The 11,964-nt window shown below is 38.9% G+C and overlaps 1 long non-coding RNA gene across 1 annotated transcript; it reads left to right on the forward strand.

The window, feature by feature from the left end:
- The first annotated feature begins 1,216 nt into the window (after positions 1-1,216).
- Positions 1,217-5,236, forward strand: LOC120286249. The gene is made up of 3 exons (XR_005549784.1): positions 1,217-2,297; positions 2,672-3,289; positions 3,495-5,236. It is a non-coding gene; the product is annotated as an uncharacterized LOC120286249 (long non-coding RNA).
- The last annotated feature ends 6,728 nt before the right edge of the window (positions 5,237-11,964 follow it).

Consider the following 11,964-nt stretch of genomic DNA (forward strand, 5'->3'; position numbering starts at 1 on the left):
TCGGAGTGACCTCTGTTTGTTCAGGCAGCATAAGAGATTGAGGGATGGCTACCATTGCAAGACTGATATCAGTTGTGCTGGCGTTTGCCAGACAATCATACAATGGACTCAACAGTTGCGAATTCGCAAATGCAATTAGTACAGAAGATATACAGCTAAAACCATCAGTAAAGTCGAGCACGAAAGCTTAACCAAACTCTCTGTGGCTTGCGAAATCATGTGATTTCATGTTCTATGCTCGAACATGACGCCCGTAGCTCTCCTTTAAGCTTATACTTCGGTCGCACTGTTGCCTTCGAATACTTCGTCTGAGATTCTGATTCTTTCTGCATTCAACAATACTCATTTATGTTACGGCACAAAACCAAATATGACCTGTGGTGTGGAATTTGATTAATCCCGGTGCTCCATGTTTTGGCATTATGGAGAGAGCGACGAGGTTCGGTGAACACTAGGTGTTTGTGAAAATTCCTTCGTGAAGTATGGAGGTGAATACCAGCATACCTTCTGCTTAGCAGCAGTAGAGCTGAAGCTGGCTTCCTGTGAGTCGAACCAGTGGGGGATGGGTCTAACTAAGGTCACTTAGAAAATTGTTTATGAAGAAAATTCACTTAACTGACAAAAAGTTGGCTGACATACTATCTCATAGCCGTTGCTAAAAAATTGTCTCTTGAATATTGCCACAGCCTCCGCAATCCCAATTCTGTAGTGCCCTATCTATTGAAGAGTTAAATTTGGAGGATGCAGTGTTTTGAATAGCTTGATCTTACCCGTCAGATATAAAACATTTAACCATTTATTTCTATGGGGATCTGGAGCTAGTTTGTTCTAATGTAAAGATTCTGAATATTGCTGGGTATATAAGGTATATCAAGGTGACTGATATGTCATCACTGGTTGATACGTTCTTCTGCTACCGAGATTATTTTAGCTATCCATACGGGGAATATTGTGAGTCCAGACTGCTTCTGGAAAAGCTCAGCTGCAGTCCTTATTTTATGCCATGTGATTCATGTACACTGGTATAATTTCCCAGCTGTTGCTCTGGCCTAATTTGTCTTGGCTTTGAGGCACTTTTGAATGATTTGGGTTCTGATCCTTCATGTAAGGGAGTATTACTATTTTTTTGATAGAATATTCTCACATGTCAACTGTCCAAAAATAAGTAGAATAGAAGTTGGGTGAAAGATTCTTCAACTGAAGGTAGGCTGGCTTTTATCTCGCTACTCCTATTAACTTTCATTGCATCAGTAGTCACAGGTGGTGTATGCAATACATAGTCACATACTATGAGCTTCATCTTTATGCCGTTGGATATCTTTACATAAATTTGTGTAGACACCCCATCAAGTGAAAGGCCGTCTTGTTCTTTTTCATGGTGCCTTCCAGCTACAAATTTCCATTGTTCTTCTTGAGACCTTTCACATTTGATTCAAGAGAACTGCGTTAGGTTTATTGAAGAAAAGCAGCCTTAAATGAGGTCTCTGACAATTGTGTGGTCCATCTTTGTTTTAGTAGTGACTTACCTTAACATTTCATTTTTGAGGAATATTGCACCTAAAAGCAGTTATGAAGGTGGAAATCAAAAAATGTTATAACTTTGAATGATGTACCCCTTTTGGAAGTCGAGACAATTTTGATTTCATGGATGGCATTGACGGGGAACATATTGCATGTCTTGCTTATCTTAGATTGAGCTATTTAGGCAACGTTATTCAATTGATCTTTTCCATTTCGGGGACTAGTTTAGTATGATACTTCTTTTGAATGAGCATCAAGTATTGAAGCTGCATTGAACACTACCCAGATGCTTTCCTTGCCGCGATGATTTTCTTTTTTTCCCCTCTTTGAAGCCAATTATCCTACCTCGAGTCACAATTTGTAGGCATAATGTCAGAGAGAAGGGCAGCTAAAGACTGGTTATAATTTCACAGTGCTGGGTCACTGGAAAGTACTGGTTGAGTGATGTTAATGGCCCAGCTAAGATGATTTATGCATAATACACTAGAACTATGTGTCAGATTTGAAGTGAATTTGAGATTCAGGCAGGGAAGAATCTGCGACTTGATGAGTCAGCATGTGCGTTATGATTACTACATCTGCCTATCAATAAAACACTGGGAATATCTCGTGTTATACCTTTTTTTCCCTTATATATGTTAAATCTTTCCAGGGAATATGACAAGTTTACTGTGGTGTCAATAACAGCACTGCTTGTATGCAGAAAAATTTTCTTGTCATTTGATACCAAAGACTGCTTTTAAGACAACTCCCATGTGGGTGCATTAATTTCAGAGGTATGCTCTGATACCAAAGAAGCTTTAGTTATTGTGTGGTAGAGACAATTGCAAATTCAATTATTCTGTGTAAATATTATTATTGTGCCTTCCAAGTTAGCCACCTGTTTTGAGATAGTTTACACATCTCTCAAGATTAACATATATCTTTGATGCCTGCATACTTCACTTTACAGCAATTCTCACAACTTTACTGAACTATTGGAACTGTGTGTGTGGACGTTTTCTTTTGTTTATTATTATTATTATTATTTTTTTTTTTTTTTGGGGTGGGGTTCTGGGTGGGGTTCTGGTTGATATGTTCATACATGCACACCTTTTTGGAGAAATATAACATTGCATGCAACCATGATGTTCTTATGATGAATTGACAGGTATGTTCGTGGATTTCTAGTGCAAGGGAGACAGACAGAAGATATGAAAAGTTGTTTGTCGAGAAAGATTCCATCCCATCGACAGGTCAGATATTTGTGGAATCTGCTGTCTATTCTAGGAATTGATGCTTTTCTTTGGCCCTATCATCCAAGGCAGGCAAGAGTTCTGTCCTTCTGCTGATTGGGCATTTCAAATGCAAGGACATGGTACGTTACTCCTTGTAATTGAGGTCTAGAGACTCATGAGGCATCTTTGGAACATGGGTGTGATGAACTGTTCCTAGTTCACTCAAAATGTTCCTCAAAACTACCAGCAGAGGGTTCTTTTATGCCTTTGTATCATTTTAGAAAGTTAGATTAACACATGAGAAAATGTGCATGTGCACACAGAGAAGAGAATTTATTGCTATAGTGATTGAAATAGTGATGACTCTATCCCATTTGCTCTTTAAAGGTTCATGTGCTCATTGACATTCAAAATGCGCCTACTCTCTCCTGACAGTGTGAGGAAGACATGATCATGGCTTCTTTGATCTGCATTGTGGATTTTGATTGTCAGAAGATCCTAGTCTGCAAATGGAGTTAGATTGTGGAAAGAAACTTCAGTTCGATACGGAGGTAGTTACAAATTTGAAATAGTTCTTGTATCGGGTCCCTTTATGAACTATATTCATATGATTTGCTGTACTTATTATTATCAGCCAAAATATTAATTGTCTTGAGTTGGTGGAGCTAATTTCTAGAAACATCTTTGCATGGGTAGACTAGTGTGCTAGAACTCTGTGTGGTGTCTCATGTGATGGACTTTTTCTCTCCTGCGCAGGTTAATATTGATTTGGGAAGATACGGTCTTGCTTAGCAAGAACTTAATTTCAACTCTTTCATTAGTGATAGTTCAGTGAATTACTTAACTGGAAAGTCGCCTTTCCCAATGTTGGATAAATTCATAGAATCTGTGGCCTCCATTGGAACTGTATCAGGCGATCACTATAGTTTTATTTTCAGATAAACAGAGTGATGAAATATTTCAATTGCTTCATAGTTCATAGAATTCTACCTGAGACTGTAGGATATTAAAGTTGCTAACCTTACCTGAAAGAATTTTAATGGGACTGATATGTCCTATTTGAAAAGAAACTATTGATTGGCACTTTCCCCTTTCGTGTGGAGTAGCGTCAAGAAAATGATCTGGTTTTAAGGGCCTATCGTTTCTTCTCCTTTTCTCATGTAATGCTGATGAGTCTGTCACAGTATAGGTAAAATTCAAAGCTGGTACTGGTTCTCAAAGCATGAACTCATGGTTTCTAGCATGTCAAGGAACAGGTTCTGTGAGCGGATAAGCAGAAGGCATAGAGCATTTGCGGAATATGCTATTTCTTTGCAATGGGAAATTTCTTGTGTTGAACCGTCCTCTTTAAGTCTACCTTTAGTAGAGACCAGCTTTCTTTTTTCCCTCTATTTGACTGGCCTAGTTATCTAGTTGCGGACCTGATCCAGACTGTACATTACCAGAAATGTCACAATCTTGATTGCAAAGGTACAGAAAATTTCTGTCCAACATTTATCCATTTTTTTTCTTTTATGTGTGAAAATGAAGGTAAAGTGAGCTTAGTAATAGGCCGGGTTATCACTCTCTGCTGCGTCTGATCCTGGAGGATACCATGCCTGATTTATCAGCATTCTTTGATTCTGGCAAATCCTTCTGATATAACTAATAACGTGGTTGACATTGATGAAAACACGACAAATTGCTCCCCTATGGATGCTTGGTGGCTTGAAGCCATAAGAGTCCACATACTGTAGAAAACCAACAGGCCATGGAGTATGACCACAAGGCAAGGCAAGTCATCCACTTTACTTATCTCTGCAAATATTTTAGGATCTTTCGACGGGTCATGGAAGACGAAGACTGGCGGGTGGATTTAGAAATTAATACACCTCAGGGTGAGCTCTGAGCTTGAGTTCGACCATTCAAACAGCTCAGAGTTGCAATTATTTGGGAGGAAAGACGATCCGGCTTAGTTCTTCAGCTTGCAGACTTGAACAAGGGTAGCACTTCATGGATCCTTTCAATTCAATTGCATCAGAAAAAGAGCATCAGACTGAAAGTAATCGCCGTGAAGATGTGGTTACCAACCAAAGTACTCTGAGCTCCGATGTTTGGTTTGAAAATTACTTTTGCTTGGCAAACATTAGTACCTCAGAAGAGCCATGTTATTCAAGACGAAACATCAGGCTGCGAATCCATTCCGACTGCTGACAGATGGCAAGAGTGTCATTTTATGGAAAATTCTTGGTTTATCAGGCCACGAAAGTTGGAACTTGAAGATTTTTCATTTCAGAAACCTCTGTTCTCGCTCAGTACCTCGGGGTCACTTCACGCGACGATCATTTGTCTGACCAGAGGCTCTTATTATTCAAGTTTTTTCCATTTTGTGCCATATTTAAGTAGGTGCCTTGACGCTTTTATCATGGCACTTATTTTAGGTACAAAGCAAAGTTCTCCGATTAGTGGTACAATATCACCCCGGCACCTCGCGAATTTGTTCTTTCTATGAGGTTGATGGCTACAATAACTTTTTTGTATGCACTCATGCAGGGTGCTGCATCTGTTACAAGGATAGCATCCAGTCCAATGCCAAAAACATTTTAAGGATAGGTAAAATGTATTCTAATGGAAGCAACATGTATTGAACCGTGACCTAATTCCTTTGTACATATACCATTAATTGCGATTTAGGTGTTCCCAGTATATAGGGCCCAATAGTGAAACGAGACACTGGACAACATAGATTATGGCCCAAGAATAGGTGTTCACAAATATGAGGAGCGGTGACATCGTACCCTAATCCAACGAGGAACAGAAATAGAAGTGGTAAGATGAGTGGCACAGTAGAAAAATGAATATAACGAGAATCGCAATTCACAGTACAAGTAAAACTCACAAACATGCACAAAAGTACAACGTACTCAAAGCGCATAGAGATAAACTCCAATCGTATTCTCAAAGTTCAATGAGGCTTTGAAACTTTGTTTCTTCAATGAAATCAAACTCAAAATATTGCTCTTTCGAGAAAGATTCTCGCACTAAAGTGGCCATGGCAGGGTGCCCTGAGGGGATTTTCAGCCTGTTATTGGCGTGAAACTGGACTGCAGCTCGTAGTCTACCTAAGCTTAGCTAATCTGGTGCATCAACATTTTATATTAATTCTCTAAAAAAAAATACTAAATGCTATCATGCTATTATAAAATTAGGGATAATTACATAAATAGTCCATAAACTTAGTCCTAATATGAAATATGATCCCTGAACTTTAAATTTTATTCAATGTCATTCTTCAAACACAATGCCATGATTTCTCTATGAAGTCAAGGAGTGTTGATCTTGCCCACATAGGTGCAATTAAGAGATGAAACTTGAATGACCTTGGATAAAGTATGACAATTAGTTGTCTACCAAGTTCTTCGTCAAATCATTGGCTTTTCTCAACCTGAAAAAAGAAAAACTCGTTAGAGAGTGATAATAATAACAAATAAATTAAAAAGAATATCAACAGAAAATGAAACAAAGAAATAAGTGCAAAATCTTCATATTGACTAATCAATTAAGGGTTGGATGATTTGTAGAACAATACATTTGAGGTAGTTTGTTGGTTGTTCAATGATAATAGTAGGATTCAAATATAAAGAAAAACAATGTTGACGAAATTTTTATCCTATACATGGAATAGAGTCCAATAAATTTAATGTGGTAGTGCAATGTGTTTAATTTTAAAAAGAAGAAAAAAAATGCAAATCACGTGGTAAACATACTATCCAAAAGCAAACATAATCTAAATTGCTATTGAAAAATTAGATAAATGTGTCGATTCAATCATACTATTTAAAGAAGAGGTGTCTACATTTGGGTTTGAGTGTATCTCACCCTTGAGTGGCGCCCTCCTTAGCTCTACCACCTTGTCCGACGACAGCACCCTTCTCAGCCCCTCCACATCCCCCTGCTGCACCCCCGCCATCAGTGTCCCCACCTGGCTGTTGTTCCGCGTGTGATACATCGCTGGTCATGTGCATGGAGGCACTAAAAAGGATGGTAACTGAGGGAAGGGCACTCAGCGTCGGTAAAATAAACTAACAGATGACTTGTACCATATTGAAAATATGTCGGTGTACGCATGGATTAGATTTGGCATTAATTCTTGACTATTATTATTTTTGTTTATTAATGTCGAATATATAATTATAAAATAATCATTATGTCTTATTGAAACAGCCTAGAGTTGTGATTATTTTTTTATTATTTAATTTCAAATTTATTAATTTGCCTAACGGTTATTAGGTGCTCTTACAATCTTTGAAAGGTTGAGTGTATTCAAACATAGCTTCTTACCCTTTGGAAGGTTATGTCTGTTCAGACATAACTTCTTCATCTTTGAAAGATTGGACCCATTCAAATGTATTTATTGAACATTATTATTGAATACTTTTCATAACTTTCGATTCTCCTTTTTAGGATATATAGTCACTATTTTCAATTGTTTCCCTTTGGGAGTTCCTTGAAAAATACCAGAATTGCTTTATAGTATTCTTATTAGAGGCTTTATTGTATTATGGAAGATTTTTGTCAATAACCATTAGCAACATTGTAGGTAGAGGTGTGTAAGAGAACTAGGAATTGCCTAGAACCAGACCAGGCTAGCCCAAAACTGACATTTCCCATGGGGACTAAAATGGTTTTCGGTTCCAATTTACTAGAATCGATGAGTACCAATTCGGTTTTCGGTTCCAGGTTGCCTATTCGGACCGGACCGGTGTCTATAGTTTCTCTATCAACTTTTTGTTTGTTCTAATGATCCATTTACTTACTTTCTCGGTCAAAATAAAATAAAGAAACAAAGAGTATGGATGAGATTGATTGGAAATATCCATAAATGTTGTGGTGCTTTGTCCTCATGATATAAAATTAAGAGTCAATGGCTCGTTTTAAAAATATAATTAGGTCTCTCTTAGCTATCCCCATGATTAAATTATGTTGACGTGAAAAAAGATGGATCAAGCGATTAATGTTGTGAATTCTATGGAGTTAGTACTTCTAACTTAGAGTCTAATTCTCAATTTGTTCCTAGTGTTGGGAAACCTTAAGTGGACTACACCATGACTTTCAAAGAAATTAAATTCCTAACTAATGAGTATTGTTGATTTATTCCGCCCTATAGTTTTCAATCCTTAATCAAAATCCATACCTCGCAATTCAACCCAAATTTAAGGCTAGACAAACTTTAGTGCTCTACGTGAACACTAGTTTCGTCATGATATTAATTGATGAATGCAATTTTGTAGGGATCGTGAACTAGTTCCATGGACCTACTCAGGAATCGGACTAGACTAGACCGACAGCCCAATTTTTAGGTGGATCCATGGAACCAACAAGCAATTCTTAATTTCAAATTTTCAAATCCGGTCCTTAATAGGTGGCTCCTAGTTCTAAGGTAGGAACCGCCCACCTAGACCATGCTCACCCTTAGTTGTCGGGCAAATAATTCCATAAAAAAGTGTTATCACGCCTCAAAGTTTGATTCCATTCTTCTTTCCCAATCATTTTTCCCCAACATCCAGTGCATGTTGAGTGTGGGGAACATTAACCAAGAGAAAAGAAATAAAGAAAGAAAGAAAGAAAGAAAGAAACTAAAATAAAATAAAAATCAAGATAATTTATAAAATTTCTCACATTGACATCGTTTTGAGTAGAATCCTACACGTCATATTGATGGTCTTGACATAAGACGGCGTGCATTGACTAAAACTCCACGTCAAGTTTTTCCAATCTAAATGGGCTAAATAAATAACATTAGAAAATCATTAAAACATTCAAGACTACACGAGTCAAATTGAAAAATTTATAACTGAATTAGTATCCGTACATTAGGTTTATGGCTTTTTGGGTAATTTCTCCTAGAGAAGCATACCTTCATGCAATACATTCTATTTTAAAAATAAAGTAACACTCTTATCTTCTTTTTCTTTTTGTCAAATAGAAATACCATTTCATTCATTCAAAAGCTATACATGAGCAAAGTTGATAAGAATCAATACATAATAAGTCCCAAAGAGGTAGGGGTTGCCTAGACATCTAATTGGAGGGGAGGTTCCTCTTCAGTTGGTTTTGGCAATCCAGTTGACGATTTGGTTGGCTTCCCGTGGGCAATAGGCTAGAGAAACACCTTCTAATGGGGCTAGTAGTGCACTGCATTCCTCAAAGAGACATCTCAAAGCCCATGGGCTCAAAGTCGGTTCAACAGTGAATCTAATGGTAGATTAATTGTCTGATAGAACATTCACGTGCACCACAGATTCGTCCTTCTGCTCATACGGGTCCCGTAGCCAGAGCAATGCTTCCTTCACCGTTAGGGCTTCGATTTCGAGTGGAGAAGAATTTCATATGAATATATGCCAGGTGTAAAAAGATTTATTTTGTTAAGGATTTGGCAATAAATGCATCTACTACTATTTCAAATTTCATAACAAAAGTTCTATTAGATACTTAATAAAGGCTTCTCTTCTTTATTCTCTCCTCATGTGACATTTTCTTGCTCTCTAATTTTTTCTTTCCACGCCCTTTAACCTATTTTTTTCTTCCTTTTTTAATTATCTGCACAGAGCTCACGTTTGCCTCTTCCTTTGGCCCACGAAACGAGTCAAAAAAGCTCAATAAAGGTTACCAATTTTCAAACCACTTGAGAGTACAGAATTCTGCAGAAACTTGTTGGCATTTTGCCACGTTGGAGGCAGATTAATTGATTAACAGGTCAAATCCAACCATGGCTTTCTCTTTGTCCCAAGTGCATTTCACTCGAAGTCCAATCACAAAAAACATGGTTTTGATATATCCTCGGAACGACGCATCACTGTAGATCTTATATCCTCCAGGATCAGATGGAATGGTCAGCACAGGTGCGGTAGTCAGCTTTTGCTTCAGCTCTTGGAAATTACGCTCGTACTTGTCTATCCACACAAACTTTTCTTCCTTCTTTAGGAGTCTAGTCAACGGCAACGCTAATGCTGAGAATCTCTCTACGAACCTTCTGTAATAATCTGCCAAACCCAGAAACCTTCTAATCTTTGTCATTGTAGTCAATCTTGGCTAGTTGATCACGACTTCAATCTTGCTTGGGTCCACGAAGATTCTTTAGCTTGAAATCACGTGACCTAGGAAAGCAACGCGAGTCAGCCAAAACTCGCACTTGCTAAACTTGGCATACAATTGATGAATTCTCAGAGTCTGCAGTACTAATCTCAAATAACTTTCATGCTCTTCATCACTCCTCGTATACACCAGAATATCAGCGATGAACACGATCACAAACTGATCCAAGTATTCTTTGAACACTCGGTTCATCAGATCCATAAAAGCGGCTGGAGCGTTTGTCAAACTGAATGGCATTACCGTGAACTCATAATGGTCATATCGAGTACGAAATGCTGACTCTAGAATGTCCTCATTCTTGATCCTCAGCTGATGATATCTTGTCCTCAAGTCAATTTTAGAAAATATCGACGCTCCTTGTAACTAGTCGAACAAGTCGTCGATCCTCGAGAATGGGTACTTGTTCTTGATCATCACCTAATTGAGTTGACGATAGTCAATGCACAAATGCAACGAATCATCTTTCTTCTTTACAAATAGAACTGGTGCTCCCCAAGGTGATGCATTAGGACATATGAATCTCTTATCCAACAACTCTTGCATCTGTTCTTTCAACTCAGATAACGTCCTTTGGTAAGGAGCCTTAGAGATTGGCTTTGTCCTAGGTGCTAGTTCAATCACGAACTCGATCTCTCTCTCTCTAGTAGTAGACTTGACAATTCTTTCAAGAATACATCTGGAAATTCTTGTACCACTACAATGTCGTCAATCTTCAGCTCCTCAACTGTCGTATCCACGACAGTTGCCAGGTAACCTTGACAACCCCCGTCTAACAAACGGGTTGCCTCAAGCGATGAGATCAAGGAAATCGAGGGTCCTCCTCAATTCCCGACAAACTCAAAACTTTTACCCTCAAACGGGTTAAACTAAATCGCTTTATGATAGCAGTCCATCTTAACTCGTTGTTTAGTGAGCCAGTCCATGCCAATTATCAAATCAAAGTCATACATGGCTAGGACTAATAAGTCTATTATCCCCTCTCGCTCACCAATCGCTAACTTGCAACCAAAACAACTCAAAGCAGCTAACACCTTATCTTTTAATGGTGTAGATATGCTAACCATTGACTCCAATATACAGGACTTAATCTTATCAGCTTAACATACTGCTCGACAATAAAAGAAAGAGTTGCTTCTAGGTTGAATAAAGCGTAAGTAGGATGGTCGTTCAACGAAACCACACCTGTAATAACATAAGGCGTGTCCTTTGCCTAACCTCGGGTGATGGCATACACCATTCCCTGAGTTGAGGGTCTGAGTTGTTCACCTTGCGGTGCATTCTGTGGCGCGTACCCTCTAATCTAACCCATTAGTGGTAGCGGCGGGAACTGTTGTGGTCTCCCCTGTCTTCTGGGACATTTCCTGGCTATGTGACTCGGCTGGCCACACCCAAAACAAGTACCCGACCTAGATTGGCATGGGGCTGATTTGTGTCGTCTTCCACACAAGCGACACACACCATTTTGATTAAGTCCTGACTTCCCAATTCCACAATTCCTATTGGGCGGAACTTGAAATCTTCCTCCGATCATAGGCCTCTTCCTATGTCGGATCCCTTCTCTATGCGAACTAAACCTCGATCTAGACGAGGTGGCTTGCTCACTCAAACTTCTCTCTAGCAGCTAGGCTCAATGGTAAACTTCTCGATAGTCTTTCAAATCCAATGGCACCAGCGGTTGTTTCAGTTCTAGCCGAAGGCCAATCCTAAACCTTCGAGCTTTTTCCTCTAGATTCTCGATCAACCTTGGAGCATACTGAGAAAAGCTCCGCAAGTTTGACCTCGTACTGGTCAACAATCATTGTCCCTTGGCGGAGACGCTGAAATTCTTCCATTTTTTGTTCTTGGGCACTTCCCAAGAAGTACTTGTCATTGAACGCTCTAAGGAAGGCATCCCACGGGACTTCTCCTCTCGAAATACTTGTCTCTCTGGCGACTCTCCACCAAGTATTGGCATTACCTTGCAATTGATAGATTGTCGTGACTACTTTCTCCTCCTCATTGCACCTCAGGAGTGCAAACGCCTTATCCAAATCCTAAATTCAAAGAGATGTGGTCTCTAGATCTCCAGTACCCGTGAACCTCGGCGGGCTCA

Source organism: Eucalyptus grandis, chromosome 3, assembly GCF_016545825.1.
Source record: "Eucalyptus grandis isolate ANBG69807.140 chromosome 3, ASM1654582v1, whole genome shotgun sequence".
NCBI lineage: Eukaryota > Viridiplantae > Streptophyta > Magnoliopsida > Myrtales > Myrtaceae > Eucalyptus > Eucalyptus grandis.